This window comes from Salvelinus namaycush, chromosome 36 (assembly GCF_016432855.1).
Source record: "Salvelinus namaycush isolate Seneca chromosome 36, SaNama_1.0, whole genome shotgun sequence".
In the NCBI taxonomy this organism is placed as follows: domain Eukaryota; kingdom Metazoa; phylum Chordata; class Actinopteri; order Salmoniformes; family Salmonidae; genus Salvelinus; species Salvelinus namaycush.
In genome coordinates this window covers 3,565,396-3,577,863 of record NC_052342.1, presented here as the reverse complement: position 1 = coordinate 3,577,863, position 12,468 = coordinate 3,565,396, and positions in this window count along the sequence as shown.

Genomic DNA, 12,468 nt, shown 5'->3' with positions numbered 1-12,468 from the left:
TGCATAAATAATGATAGGTCTCAGAGGCATCATACACTTTATCAAGCTAATGCAAATGGATAAAGTGGGTAAAATAACACAACAAATCCTGCTTTTTGCCTCAACGGTGAGGACCTGTGCCTGTGCCAGTGAGTCCGAGGGAGGATGCTAGTATATGTGTGTGTTTCTTTCAGGGCAAATGAGGCGAAAAAAAATACAAAATATAATCCTCTCGATGCTCGGGGATCAGAAGGAATAGGACAATCTCAGCCGTGAGGTCTTCCCCACCCTAGAGGGAATGCCACTGATAAATTCCCAGCCTAGTCCCATGCAGTACCCCTGGCACTAGAGAGAAAGGACATCACTGTGAAGAGTACCAGAGGCCAAACAAATGGAAAACAAGTATTTCATCATAGACAGAGGGCAGGGGAGGGGAGGAGAGAAAAACAATAAACAAGCAAACTCAGTTATAGCTACTCCACAAGGGATGGCTAAGGTCAAAGCACCTTTACAAAGTTAGGAGAGGTTATTGCAGAAGAGTTTGTTGTTAACCCTTGATGACATTGACAAGGAGGCGGCAAAACAAACATCAAAGGTTAATGGAGCATCATTTCCTAATGTGTGTTGACTGAGCATAACTGTGTGTGTGCATGTGTGTGTGTGCATTATGTAGAGATATGTACAGAGCTGCAGGTTTCTCCAAGTGCCCTACATTTATAGAACCTGTAAAGTAAGATAATTCCACAGTGACTATAGAGGATCTTTTCATTCCTCTGAATCTCCATCCTCATCCCTTCCCTCTCTCTCTGGAAAGATCCAGGGCTTAAATAATGAATTTGCTTATTGCGTAAGATTTGTATGGCTTAACACTCATCAAATTACATTTGGGATCTCTCACACTTTGGAGGGTATTCTTTTAATTTGAATGTAATCAAAGTAGTGAAACGGTCCTTGCCTTGAAATAATCTATTTCAGCGATGGCTATTTTCTGTTGTTGTCTCCGGAGATCTAACATTAAAGTGATGCAAAATAGTCATACAAATTCCAAAGTGCTTCTTTCTAGCCTGCAAGTACAGTTTTTGTCAGAGGCTGGGCTCACTTGAGTCCTGAAAGATGGCTTGTTGCAGGTTGAAGAAGTGAGACCGTTTATTTTGCAATAATGTCAAGTGGTAAAAATGAATCTCTATTTGTCTTTGGTATCAAGTTGTCTCGACTGTAGATGAATTGCAGGCACTTGACCTCTGCCACCTCCGGGTTATTACATGTTTTGAAAGTGACTGCGTCTGACTATCTCTCTCTCTCTGTGATCAGGGCCTACATTATTAAGAAGGCAGTTTGTTTTCACCGGGGGTAGTCAAGTCTAACACTTTTATAACACAACCCATTGCAAATGCCCCTGGGTGGGTTATCACCTTGGCACAATGCTCTGGATCTGGTACTATTGTCCCGCTTAATCCCATTTTATTGCTTTACTGACTGGAGTTGTTAAGTATATCATTATAAATTGATAATTCATCTTCTGGTGTTATTTGATACTGCAGTAGCTGTTGGGTGTATTGGTATCCAACAGCTAAGCACTTCCTCCACTGTTGAATGGGTGAGGTCACATGTTGGAGAGTCGCACTGAGACTGTCTTTGCTATGTTTCAGTCCCAAAACAAATCTAAGTTCTCACAAATGCATCTTGGGAGAAGAAAATGATTTTCTTAACCAACACCGACTGGTGAATTAGCCAAAGCACAAACCAAAGAGCCAAGAGAACAGTATCGATGTTCCCACCAACAGCCTGTTTCCAATCCAAGGTTGTCCATTGTTGAAATGCTTATGTGCTCTGTGTCCTCCCACCCCTATCATTATAATTGAAACTCGTGAAATAACCTCGGTGCCCCTTTCCTTCTTCTATTACTTGCTCAAGATAGACAGGCCCTACTTAAGGACCTGGAATTCTATAAAAACGCTCAAGTGTTGTTCGGTAAACTGTCATGGATGCCAGATTGACACCATTTTTTACCCAGGTCCATTAGTGTCAGTCAGCCCCATTTTAGCACATAAAAATAAACCAATAATGTTTCCACAGGAAATGTCTCGGGGAGTATTAGTTAAGTGACAGAGACTGCTCCGCTCGTAAGACCTCAGAAATGGGACAGTGGAACACTCATCTTAAATGTCAGAGATGTGAGAGAGTTGTATTGTTCTCTATGCCATAAAAACGTATGAACAGGTTCAAGAAAATATGCTCTCTGATTGGCGGAAACACAGCTCAAAGCCATTCATGAAACCCATATAACTGAGTAATTGTTATAGGATTGTGTAAGTAAGAAAATGTCAGATGATTTGGGGTAAAGTAATGCCCTTGTATCCCTCTATCCCAGTCCCTGCCCATATAGCCTTGCCTATCCCTGTCACTGCCCATGCAATAACAGTGCTTTATTTTGGGTCTGCAGTGTTGGGGCATGGGGACAAATGTCACCCATGCTGTAAGAGCAGAGGCAGCGATGAGGGCTTAGTTCCAGGCTATGGCCATTCCAGGTGCTCCGGTGGCATGGATAGAGCTGCCCCCTGAGCGAGGCCAGCTTTCTCCCTACCCTTTTCAGCCTCTTCCCCTGCCCAGGTGAAATCTAAATATGCTGTGTCCTGCGAGGTCGAGCCGTGAGTGACACTGACCACCATGACCATGTTAAACTACAGCAGCTAGCTACGTCCAGGATTTATTTTCTCCCTCTCTCATGCTCCTTCTCTCTCTATCTAGTGCCCGCTCTCTCGGTCTCTCTCTCACTGAAGCTTTCTCTCCATATCTCTCTCTCTTCTATTGTTGGAAACCAGGGCTTGTTTTTTAGTCCCACATTAAATTGATTCACCAGCAGCCTCTGTAACCAAGCAAGTATCGGCAAGTATCTGGTTGGCTGACTAGCGATTTGAGTCAGTTTCTGCTGACGCTCTGATCAAACTACAGCTGAATACATGTATGAATAACCAGGGGCAAGTAGCCACTTTACAATGCCTGTGTCACGATCGTCTTTAGGTGAAAGAGAGGACCAAGGCGCAGCGTGATATAAATACATCTTCTTTTATTAGAAGATGAAACGAACACTAACACAAACTAGACAAAACAACAAACGACCGTGAAGCTACAAAACGAAAGTGCAGACACAAGCTACTAACGTCAAACATAGACACAGCAACAATCACCCACCAACAAACAGTGAGAACAGCCTACCTTAATATGGTTCTCAATCAGAGGAAACGTAAAACACCTGCCCCTAATTGAGAACCATATCAGGCTAGTTGAATGAACCCAGCATAGAAACACATAACATAGAATGCCCACCCAGCTCACGTCCTGACCAACTAAACAATACTAAACAAAGGAAATAAGGTCAGGAACGTGACAGCCTGTCAGAGATGAGGAGGCCTGTTATCTTATGTAAATAGCTTCAGACTGCAGTATGGAGAACAAAGAGAGCGAGAGTCAAAGCAATGGTTCAATGTGTTGCATTTACTTGGCTCAGCTCAGAAAGAGCTCTCTCTTTCCCGCTCTTTGTTTCTCGATATAAACTCAGCAAAAAAAGAAACGTCCCTTTTTCAGGACCCTGTCTTTCAAAGATAATTCGTAAATATCCAAATAACTTCACAGATCTTCATTGTAAAGGGTTTGAACACTGTTTCCCATGCTTGTTCAATGAAACAATTAATGAACATGCACCTGTGGAACGGTCGTTAACCTTTCTGGGGTAGGTGTGACGCAATCGTCCCACCTGGCCAATAGCCAGGGAAAATACAGAGCGCCATATTCAAATAAAATGATATAAAAATCAAACTTTCATTAAATCACACACGTAAGATACCAAATGAAAGCTACACTCGTTGTGAATCCAGCCAACATGTCAGATTTCAAAAAGGCTTTTCGGCGAAAGCATAAGATGCTATTATCTGATGATAGCACAACAGTAAACAAAGAGAGTAGCATATTTCAACACTGCAGGCACGACACAAAACGCAGAAATAAAAATATAATTCATGCCTTACCTTTGACGAACTTCTTTTGTTGGCACTCCAATATGTCCCATAAACATCACAAATGGTCCTTTTGTTCGATTAATTCCGTCGATATATATCCATATATATATGCGCGTTTCATCCAGAAAAACACAGCTTCCAATTTGCGCAACGTCACTACAAAATATCTCAAAAGTTACATGTGAACTTCACCAAAACATTTCAAACTACTTTTGTAATACAACGTTAGGTATTTTTAAACGTTAATAATTCATCAAATTGAAGACGGGATGATCTGTGTTCAATACAAAAAGAAAACAAACTGATGCAACTTTTCTGGTAATGTGCCTCTCTCAAACAATTTACTTCAAGTGACTCTCATTTAAGATGGCTGTACTTCTTCATTACACAAAGGAAAAACCTCAGCCAATTTCCAAAGACTGGTGACATCCAGTGGAAGCGGCAGGAACTGCAAAAAAGTCCCTTAGAAATCTGGTGTCCCAATGAAAATCCATTGAAAAGACAGTGACCTCAAAAAAAAAAAAAATCTGAATGGTTTGTCCTCGGGGTTTTGCCTGCTACATAAGTTCTGTTATACTCACAGACATGATTCAAACAGTTTTAGAAACTTCAGAGTGTTTTCTATCCACAGTTTAGAATAAGGCTGTAATCTAACAAAATGTGGAAAAAGTCAAGGGGTCTGAATACTTCCCGAAAGCATTGTTTTTCCATGTATGAATCTGATATTCAATGATTTTTTATACCTAAGGGGGTCCTAAAATTCTAAATCAAATAGCTAAATGAAAACAATTAAGGATTACCACAAGTCTGATGGCATGGAGATAGAGCCTACTGTCTCTGTCTTCTGGATGGTAGCAGGTGAACATGCCATTGCTTGGGTGGCTGAGGTCCTTGATCTTCCTGTGACACTGGGTGCTGTAGATATCCTGGAGGGTAGGCAGTGTTCCCCCAAATAGGTGTTGGGCTGACCGCACCACCCTCTGGAGAGCCCTGCGGTTTCGGACAGTGCAATTGCTGTAGCTGGTGGTGATACAAACCGACAGATGCTCTTAATGATGCATCTGTAGAAGTTTGTGAGGGTCTTAGGGGCCAAGACACATTTCTTCAGCATCCTGAGGTTGAAGAGGAGCTGTTGCGCCTTCTTCCCCACTGTCTGTGTGAAAGGAACGTTTCAGGTCATCAGTGATGTGCACTCAGAAAAACTTGAAGCCTTTTGACCATGTCTCTTGTTAATTAAAACATTACCAAACTTTTTTCCCCACCACAGTTTCAGTAAAAATCTGAGGGATGGGGCTGGAGAAATGCAAACACTCAAATCCATAGACTGCTAAATTATGTAAAAGGTGATTTTTCAAATCCATACGTGAGATTTTCACAGCTGGAGTTTTCTTACATGTGAAACTGCTAATTAGATTTTCCCTTTCAAATGTGGAATTGCAAGACTTGTGAACATTTTTCACACATGAAACTGCAAATATGATTTTCGCGAGTAAATGTTTTTCACGTGAAATTTTCTTACAAATTAGATTTTCACATGCGAAGGGAAAAAATTGTATTATCCACACATGTGAAAAGGTGATGTTAAAATGTGAAGTGAAAATTTGTGACCCACCAACTGGATTCGGTCCAATGGAGCAAATCTGAAATCATGTTTTTTACATTGGATAAAAGTAGAGACTCCGAGCTAGAAAATTGTATATAATACACAGCAGTTGAGGAACAATGTGAAAGTATTTCGCTTTGAAAGTTAGTTACCCCACTTTTGATAACCCCACCCATGAATGTTTTGGTATAACTACTGGATAACTGTTCTTTAACTTCTTCTGGCTGCAAGCCCTAAGTCGGGATCAATATGACAACAGCCACTTCAAGTGCAGGGCGCGAAATTCAAAATATATTTTTTAGAAATATTTAACTTTCACACATTAACAAGTCCAATACAGCAAATGAAAGGTACACATCTTGTGAATCCAGCCAACATGTCCGATTTTTTAAATGTTTTACAGCGAAAACAGCACGTATATTTATGTTAGCTCACCACCAAATACAAAAAAGGACAGACATTTTTCACAGCACAGGTAGCATGCACAAAGCCAACCTAACTAACCAAGAACCAACCAAACTAACCAACAAACAACTTCATCAGATGACAGTCTTATAACATGTTATTCAATAAATCTATGTTTTGTTCGAAAAATGTGCATATTTCAGGTATAAATCATAGTTTACATTGCAGCTACAATCAGAAATTGCACCGAAAGCAGACAGAATAATTACAGACACCAACGCCAAATACCTAAATACTCATCATAAAACATTTCTGAAAAATACATAGTGTACAGCAAATGAAAGACAGGCATCTTGTGATTCCAGACAATATTTCCGATTTCTTAAGTGTTTTACAGCGAAAACACAATATAGCGTTATATTAGCTTACCACAATAGCCAGAAACACAAGCCATTTCCCAGCAGCAAAAGTTAGCGATCGTAACAAACCAGCAAAAGATATATAATTTTTGACTAACCTTGATATGCTTCATCAGATGACAGTCCTATAACATCAGGTTATACATACACTTATGTTTTTTTCGAAAATGTGCATATTTAGAGCTGAAATCAGTGGTTACACATTGTGCTAACGTAGCTACTATTTCCCACAACGTCCGGATATTTTTCTGACACACATATTCTGACCAAATAGCTATTCATAAACATAACTAAAAAATACATGTTGTATAGGAAATGATAGATCCATTTGTTGTTAATGAAATCGCAGTGTTAGAATTCTAAAAAATAACTTCATTACGACATCCAGCTTCGGTATAGCTAGAGTACCCAAAAGTTGGGCGCCGACGACTAATTCACATGTACGACAGATATATGAAATAGCATCATAAAATGTTTCTGTCATGTTTTGTCTTTGATCATCATGTCTTGTCCCTGTGCTTCCCTCTGCTGGTCTTATTAGGTTCTTTCCCTCTTTCTATCCCTCTCTCTCCCCCTCCCTCTCTCCCTCTCTCGCTCTCTCTCTCTATCGTTCCGTTCCTGCTCCCAGCTGTTTCTCATTCTCCTAACTACCTCATTTACTCTTTCACACCTGTCCCCTATTTTGCCCTCTGATTAGAGTCCCTATTTCTCCCTCTGTTTTCCGCTTCTGTCCTTGTCGGATTCTTGTTTGATGTTTGCTGTTCTGTGTCCTTGTTCCGCCCTGTCGTGTTTTTGCCTTCTTCAGATGCTGCGTGTGAGCAGGTGTCTATGTCAGCTACGGCCTGTGCCTTCCTGAAGCGACCTGCAGTCTGTGGTCGCGTCTCCAGTCGTTCCTCTCTACTGACGAGAGGATTTCAGTTTCCTGTTTTGGATTTACCTAGGATAATATCCAGGAGTATCATTGTTTGTTAAAGACTGGAATAAAGACTCGGTTTCTATTAAGTCGCTTTTGGGTCCTCATTCACCAGCATAACAGAAGAATCCGACCAAGAATGGACCCAGCGACTACGGATTTTCGCAACACTGCCGTCGAGATCCAGGGAGCAATGCTCGGCAGACACGAGCAGGAATTGTTTGCTGCTCGTCATGCCGTTGAGACCCTGTCCGCTCAGGTCTCCAATCTCTCAGGACAGTTTCAGAGTCTTCGTCTCGTGCCACCAGCTACTTCCTGGTCTTCCGAGTCTCCGGAACCTAGGGTTAATAACCCACCATGTTACTCTGGGCAGCCCACTGAGTGTCGCTCCTTTCTCACCCAGTGTGATATTGTGTTCTCTCTCCAGCCCAACACATACTCAAGAGAGAGAGCTCGGATCGCTTACGTCATATCACTCCTTACTGGTCGGGCTCGGGAGTGGGGCACAGCTATCTGGGAGGCAAGGGCTGAGTGTTCTAACGTTTATCAGAACTTTAAAGAGGAGATGATACGGGTTTTTGATCGTTCAGTTTTTGGGAAGGAGGCTTCCAGGGCCCTGGCTTCCCTATGTCAAGGTGATCGATCCATAACGGATTACTCTATAGAGTTTCGCACTCTTGCTGCATCCAGTGACTGGAACGAGCCGGCGTTGCTCGCTCGTTTTCTGGAGGGACTCCACGCTGAGGTTAAGGATGAGATTCTCTCCCGGGAGGTTCCTTCCAGCGTGGACTCTTTGATTGCACTCGCCATCCGCATAGAACGACGGGTAGATCTTCGTCACCGAGCTCGTGGAAGAGAGCTCGCGTTAACGGTGTTCCCCCTCTCCGCATCTCAACCATCTCCTCCCACCGGCTCAGAGACTGAGCCCATGCAGCTGGGAGGTATTCGCATCTCGACTAAGGAGAGGGAACGGAGAATCACCAACCGCCTTTGCCTCTATTGCGGTTCTGCTGGACATTTTGTCATGTCATGTCCAGTAAAAGGCCAGAGCTCATCAGTAAGCGGAGGGCTACTGGTGAGCGCTACTACTCAGGTCTCTCCATCAAGATCCTGTACTACCTTGTCGGTCCATCTACGCTGGACCGGTTCGGCTGCTTCCTGCAGTGCCTTGATAGACTCTGGGGCTGAGGGTTGTTTTATGGACGAAGCATGGGCTCGGAAACATGACATTCCTCTCAGACAGTTAGGGAAGCCCACGCCCATGTTCGCCTTAGATGGTAGTCTTCTCCCCAGTATCAGATGTGAGACACTACCTTTAACCCTCACAGTATCTGGTAACCACAGTGAGACCATTTCCTTTTTGATTTTTCGTTCACCTTTTACACCTGTTGTTTTGGGTCATCCCTGGCTAGTATGTCATAATCCTTCTATTAATTGGTCTAGTAATTCTATCCTATCCTGGAACGTTTCTTGTCATGTGAAGTGTTTAATGTCTGCTATCCCTCCTGTTTCTTCTGTCCCCTCTTCTCAGGAGGAACCTGGTGATTTGACAGGAGTGCCGGAGGAATATCATGATCTGCGCACGGTCTTCAGTCGGTCCAGAGCCAACTCTCTTCCTCCTCACCGGTCGTATGATTGTTGTATTGATCTCCTTCCGGGGACCACTCCCCCTCGGGGTAGACTATACTCTCTGTCGGCTCCCGAACGTAAGGCTCTCGAGGATTATCTGTCTGTTTCTCTCGACGCCGGTACCGTGGTGCCTTCTTCCTCTCCCGCCGGAGCGGGGTTTTTTTTTTGTTAAGAAGAAGGACGGTACTCTGCGCCCCTGCGTGGATTATCGAGGGCTGAATGACATAACGGTTAAGAATCGTTATCCGCTTCCCCTTATGTCGTCAGCCTTCGAGATTCTGCAGGGAGCCAGGTTCTTTACTAAGTTGGACCTTCGTAACGCTTACCATCTCGTGCGCATCAGAGAGGGGGACGAGTGGAAAACGGCGTTTAACACTCCGTTAGGGCATTTTGAATACCGGGTTCTGCCGTTCGGTCTCGCTAATGCTCCAGCTGTCTTTCAGGCATTAGTTAATGATGTACTGAGAGACATGCTGAACATCTTTGTTTTCGTTTACCTTGACGATATCCTGATTTTTTCACCGTCACTCGAGATTCATGTTCAGCACGTTCGACGTGTACTCCAGCGCCTTTTAGAGAATTGTCTCTACGTGAAGGCTGAGAAGTGCGCCTTTCATGTCTCCTCTGTCACATTTCTCGGTTCTGTTATTTCCGCTGAAGGCATTCAGATGGATCCCGCTAAGGTCCAGGCTGTCAGCGATTGGCCCGTTCCTAAGTCACGTGTCGAGTTGCAGCGCTTTCTCGGTTTCGCTAATTTCTATCGGCGTTTCATTCGTAATTTCGGTCAGGTGGCTGCCCCTCTCACAGCTCTGACTTCTGTCAAGACTTGCTTTAAGTGGTCCGGTTCCGCCCAGGGAGCTTTTGATCTCCTCAAGAAGCGTTTTACTTCCGCCCCTATCCTTGTTACTCCTGACGTCACTAAACAATTCATTGTCGAGGTTGACGCTTCAGAGGTGGGCGTGGGAGCCATTCTGTCCCAGCGCTTCCATTCTGACGATAAGGTCCATCCTTGCGCTTACTTTTCTCATCGCCTGTCGCCATCGGAACGCAACTATGATGTGGGTAACCGCGAACTGCTCGCCATCCGCTTAGCCATAGGCGAATGGCGACAGTGGTTGGAGGGGGCGACCGTCCCTTTTGTCGTTTGGACTGACCATAAGAACCTTGAGTACATCCGTTCTGCCAAACGACTTAATGCACGTCAAGCTCGTTGGGCGTTGTTTTTCGCTCGTTTCGAGTTCGTGATTTCCTATCGCCCGGGAAATAAGAACACCAAGCCTGATGCCTTATCCCGTCTCTTTAGTTCTTCTGTGGCTTCTACCGACCCCGAGGGGATTCTCCCTGAAGGGCGTGTTGTCGGGTTGACTGTCTGGGGAATTGAGAGACAGGTAAAGCAAGCACTCACTCACACTGCGTCGCCGCGCGCTTGTCCTAGTAACCTTCTGTTCGTTCCTGTCTCTACTCGTCTGGCTGTTCTTCAGTGGGCTCACTCTGCCAAGTTAGCTGGCCACCCCGGCGTTCGGGGTACGCTTGCTTCTATTCGCCAGCGGTTTTGGTGGCCTACTCAGGAGCGGGACACGCGCCGTTTCGTGGCTGCTTGTTCGGACTGCGCGCAGACTAAGTCAGGTAACTCTCCTCCTGCCGGTCGTCTCAGACCGCTTCCCATTCCTTCTCGACCATGGTCTCACATCGCCTTAGACTTTATTACCGGTCTGCCTTCGTCTGCGGGGAAGACTGTGATTCTTACGGTTATCGATAGGTTCTCTAAGGCGGCACATTTCATTCCCCTCGCTAAGCTTCCTTCCGCTAAGGAGACGGCACAAATCATCATTGAGAATGTGTTCAGAATTCATGGCCTCCCGTTAGACGCCGTTTCAGACAGAGGCCCGCAATTCACGTCACAGTTTTGGAGGGAGTTCTGTCGTTTGATTGGTGCTTCCGTCAGTCTCTCTTCCGGGTTTCATCCCCAGTCTAACGGTCAAGCAGAAAGGGCCAATCAGTCGATTGGTCGCATATTACGCAGCCTTTCGTTTCGAAACCCTGCGTCTTGGGCAGAACAGCTCCCCTGGGCTGAGTACGCTCACAACTCGCTTCCTTCGTCTGCTACCGGGCTATCTCCGTTTCAGAGTAGTCTTGGGTACCAGCCTCCTCTGTTCTCGTCCCAGCTCGCCGAGTCCAGCGTTCCCTCCGCTCAGGCTTTTGTCCAACGTTGTGAGCGCACCTGGAGGAGGGTCAGGTCTGCACTTTGCCGTTACAGGGCGCAGACTGTGAGAGCCGCCAATAAACGTAGGATTAAGAGTCCTAGGTATTGTCGCGGTCAGAGAGTGTGGCTTTCCACTCGTAACCTTCCCCTTACGACAGCTTCTCGCAAGTTGACTCCGCGGTTCATTGGTCCGTTCCGTGTCTCTCAGGTCGTCAATCCTGTCGCTGTGCGACTGCTTCTTCCGCGACATCTTCGTCGCGTCCACCCTGTCTTCCATGTCTCCTGTGTCAAGCCTTTTCTTCGCGACCCCGTTCGTCTTCCCTCCCCCCCCCCCGTCCTTGTCGAGGGCGCACCTATTTACAAGGTACGGAAGATCATGGACATGCGTTCTCGGGGACGTGGTCACCAGTACTTAGTGGATTGGGAGGGTTACGGTCCTGAGGAGAGGAGTTGGGTTCCATCTCGGGACGTGCTGGACCGTTCGTTGATTGATGATTTCCTTCGTTGCCGCCAGGGTTCCTCCTCGAGTGCGCCAGGAGGCGCTCGGTGAGTGGGGGGGTACTGTCATGTTTTGTCTTTGATCATCATGTCTTGTCCCTGTGCTTCCCTCTGCTGGTCTTATTAGGTTCTTTCCCTCTTTCTATCCCTCTCTCTCCCCCTCCCTCTCTCCCTCTCTCGCTCTCTCTCTCTATCGTTCCGTTCCTGCTCCCAGCTGTTTCTCATTCTCCTAACTACCTCATTTACTCTTTCACACCTGTCCCCTATTTTGCCCTCTGATTAGAGTCCCTATTTCTCCCTCTGTTTTCCGCTTCTGTCCTTGTCGGATTCTTGTTTGATGTTTGCTGTTCTGTGTCCTTGTTCCGCCCTGTCGTGTTTTTGCCTTCTTCAGATGCTGCGTGTGAGCAGGTGTCTATGTCAGCTACGGCCTGTGCCTTCCTGAAGCGACCTGCAGTCTGTGGTCGCGTCTCCAGTCGTTCCTCTCTACTGACGAGAGGATTTCAGTTTCCTGTTTTGGATTTACCTAGGATAATATCCAGGAGTATCATTGTTTGTTAAAGACTGGAATAAAGACTCGGTTTCTATTAAGTCGCTTTTGGGTCCTCATTCACCAGCATAACAGTTTCTTACTTTTGCTGATCTTTCATCAGAATGTTGGACAAGGGGTCCTTTGTCGGGAACAATCGTTGTTTGGATTTAGAATGGCCACTTTCCCTCTCGATTTAGCAAGCACACTAGCCAAGTGGCACGAATCTCTCCATCGTCAACAAAGTCAGAAAATGGAACACGGCAAAACTCCCGAA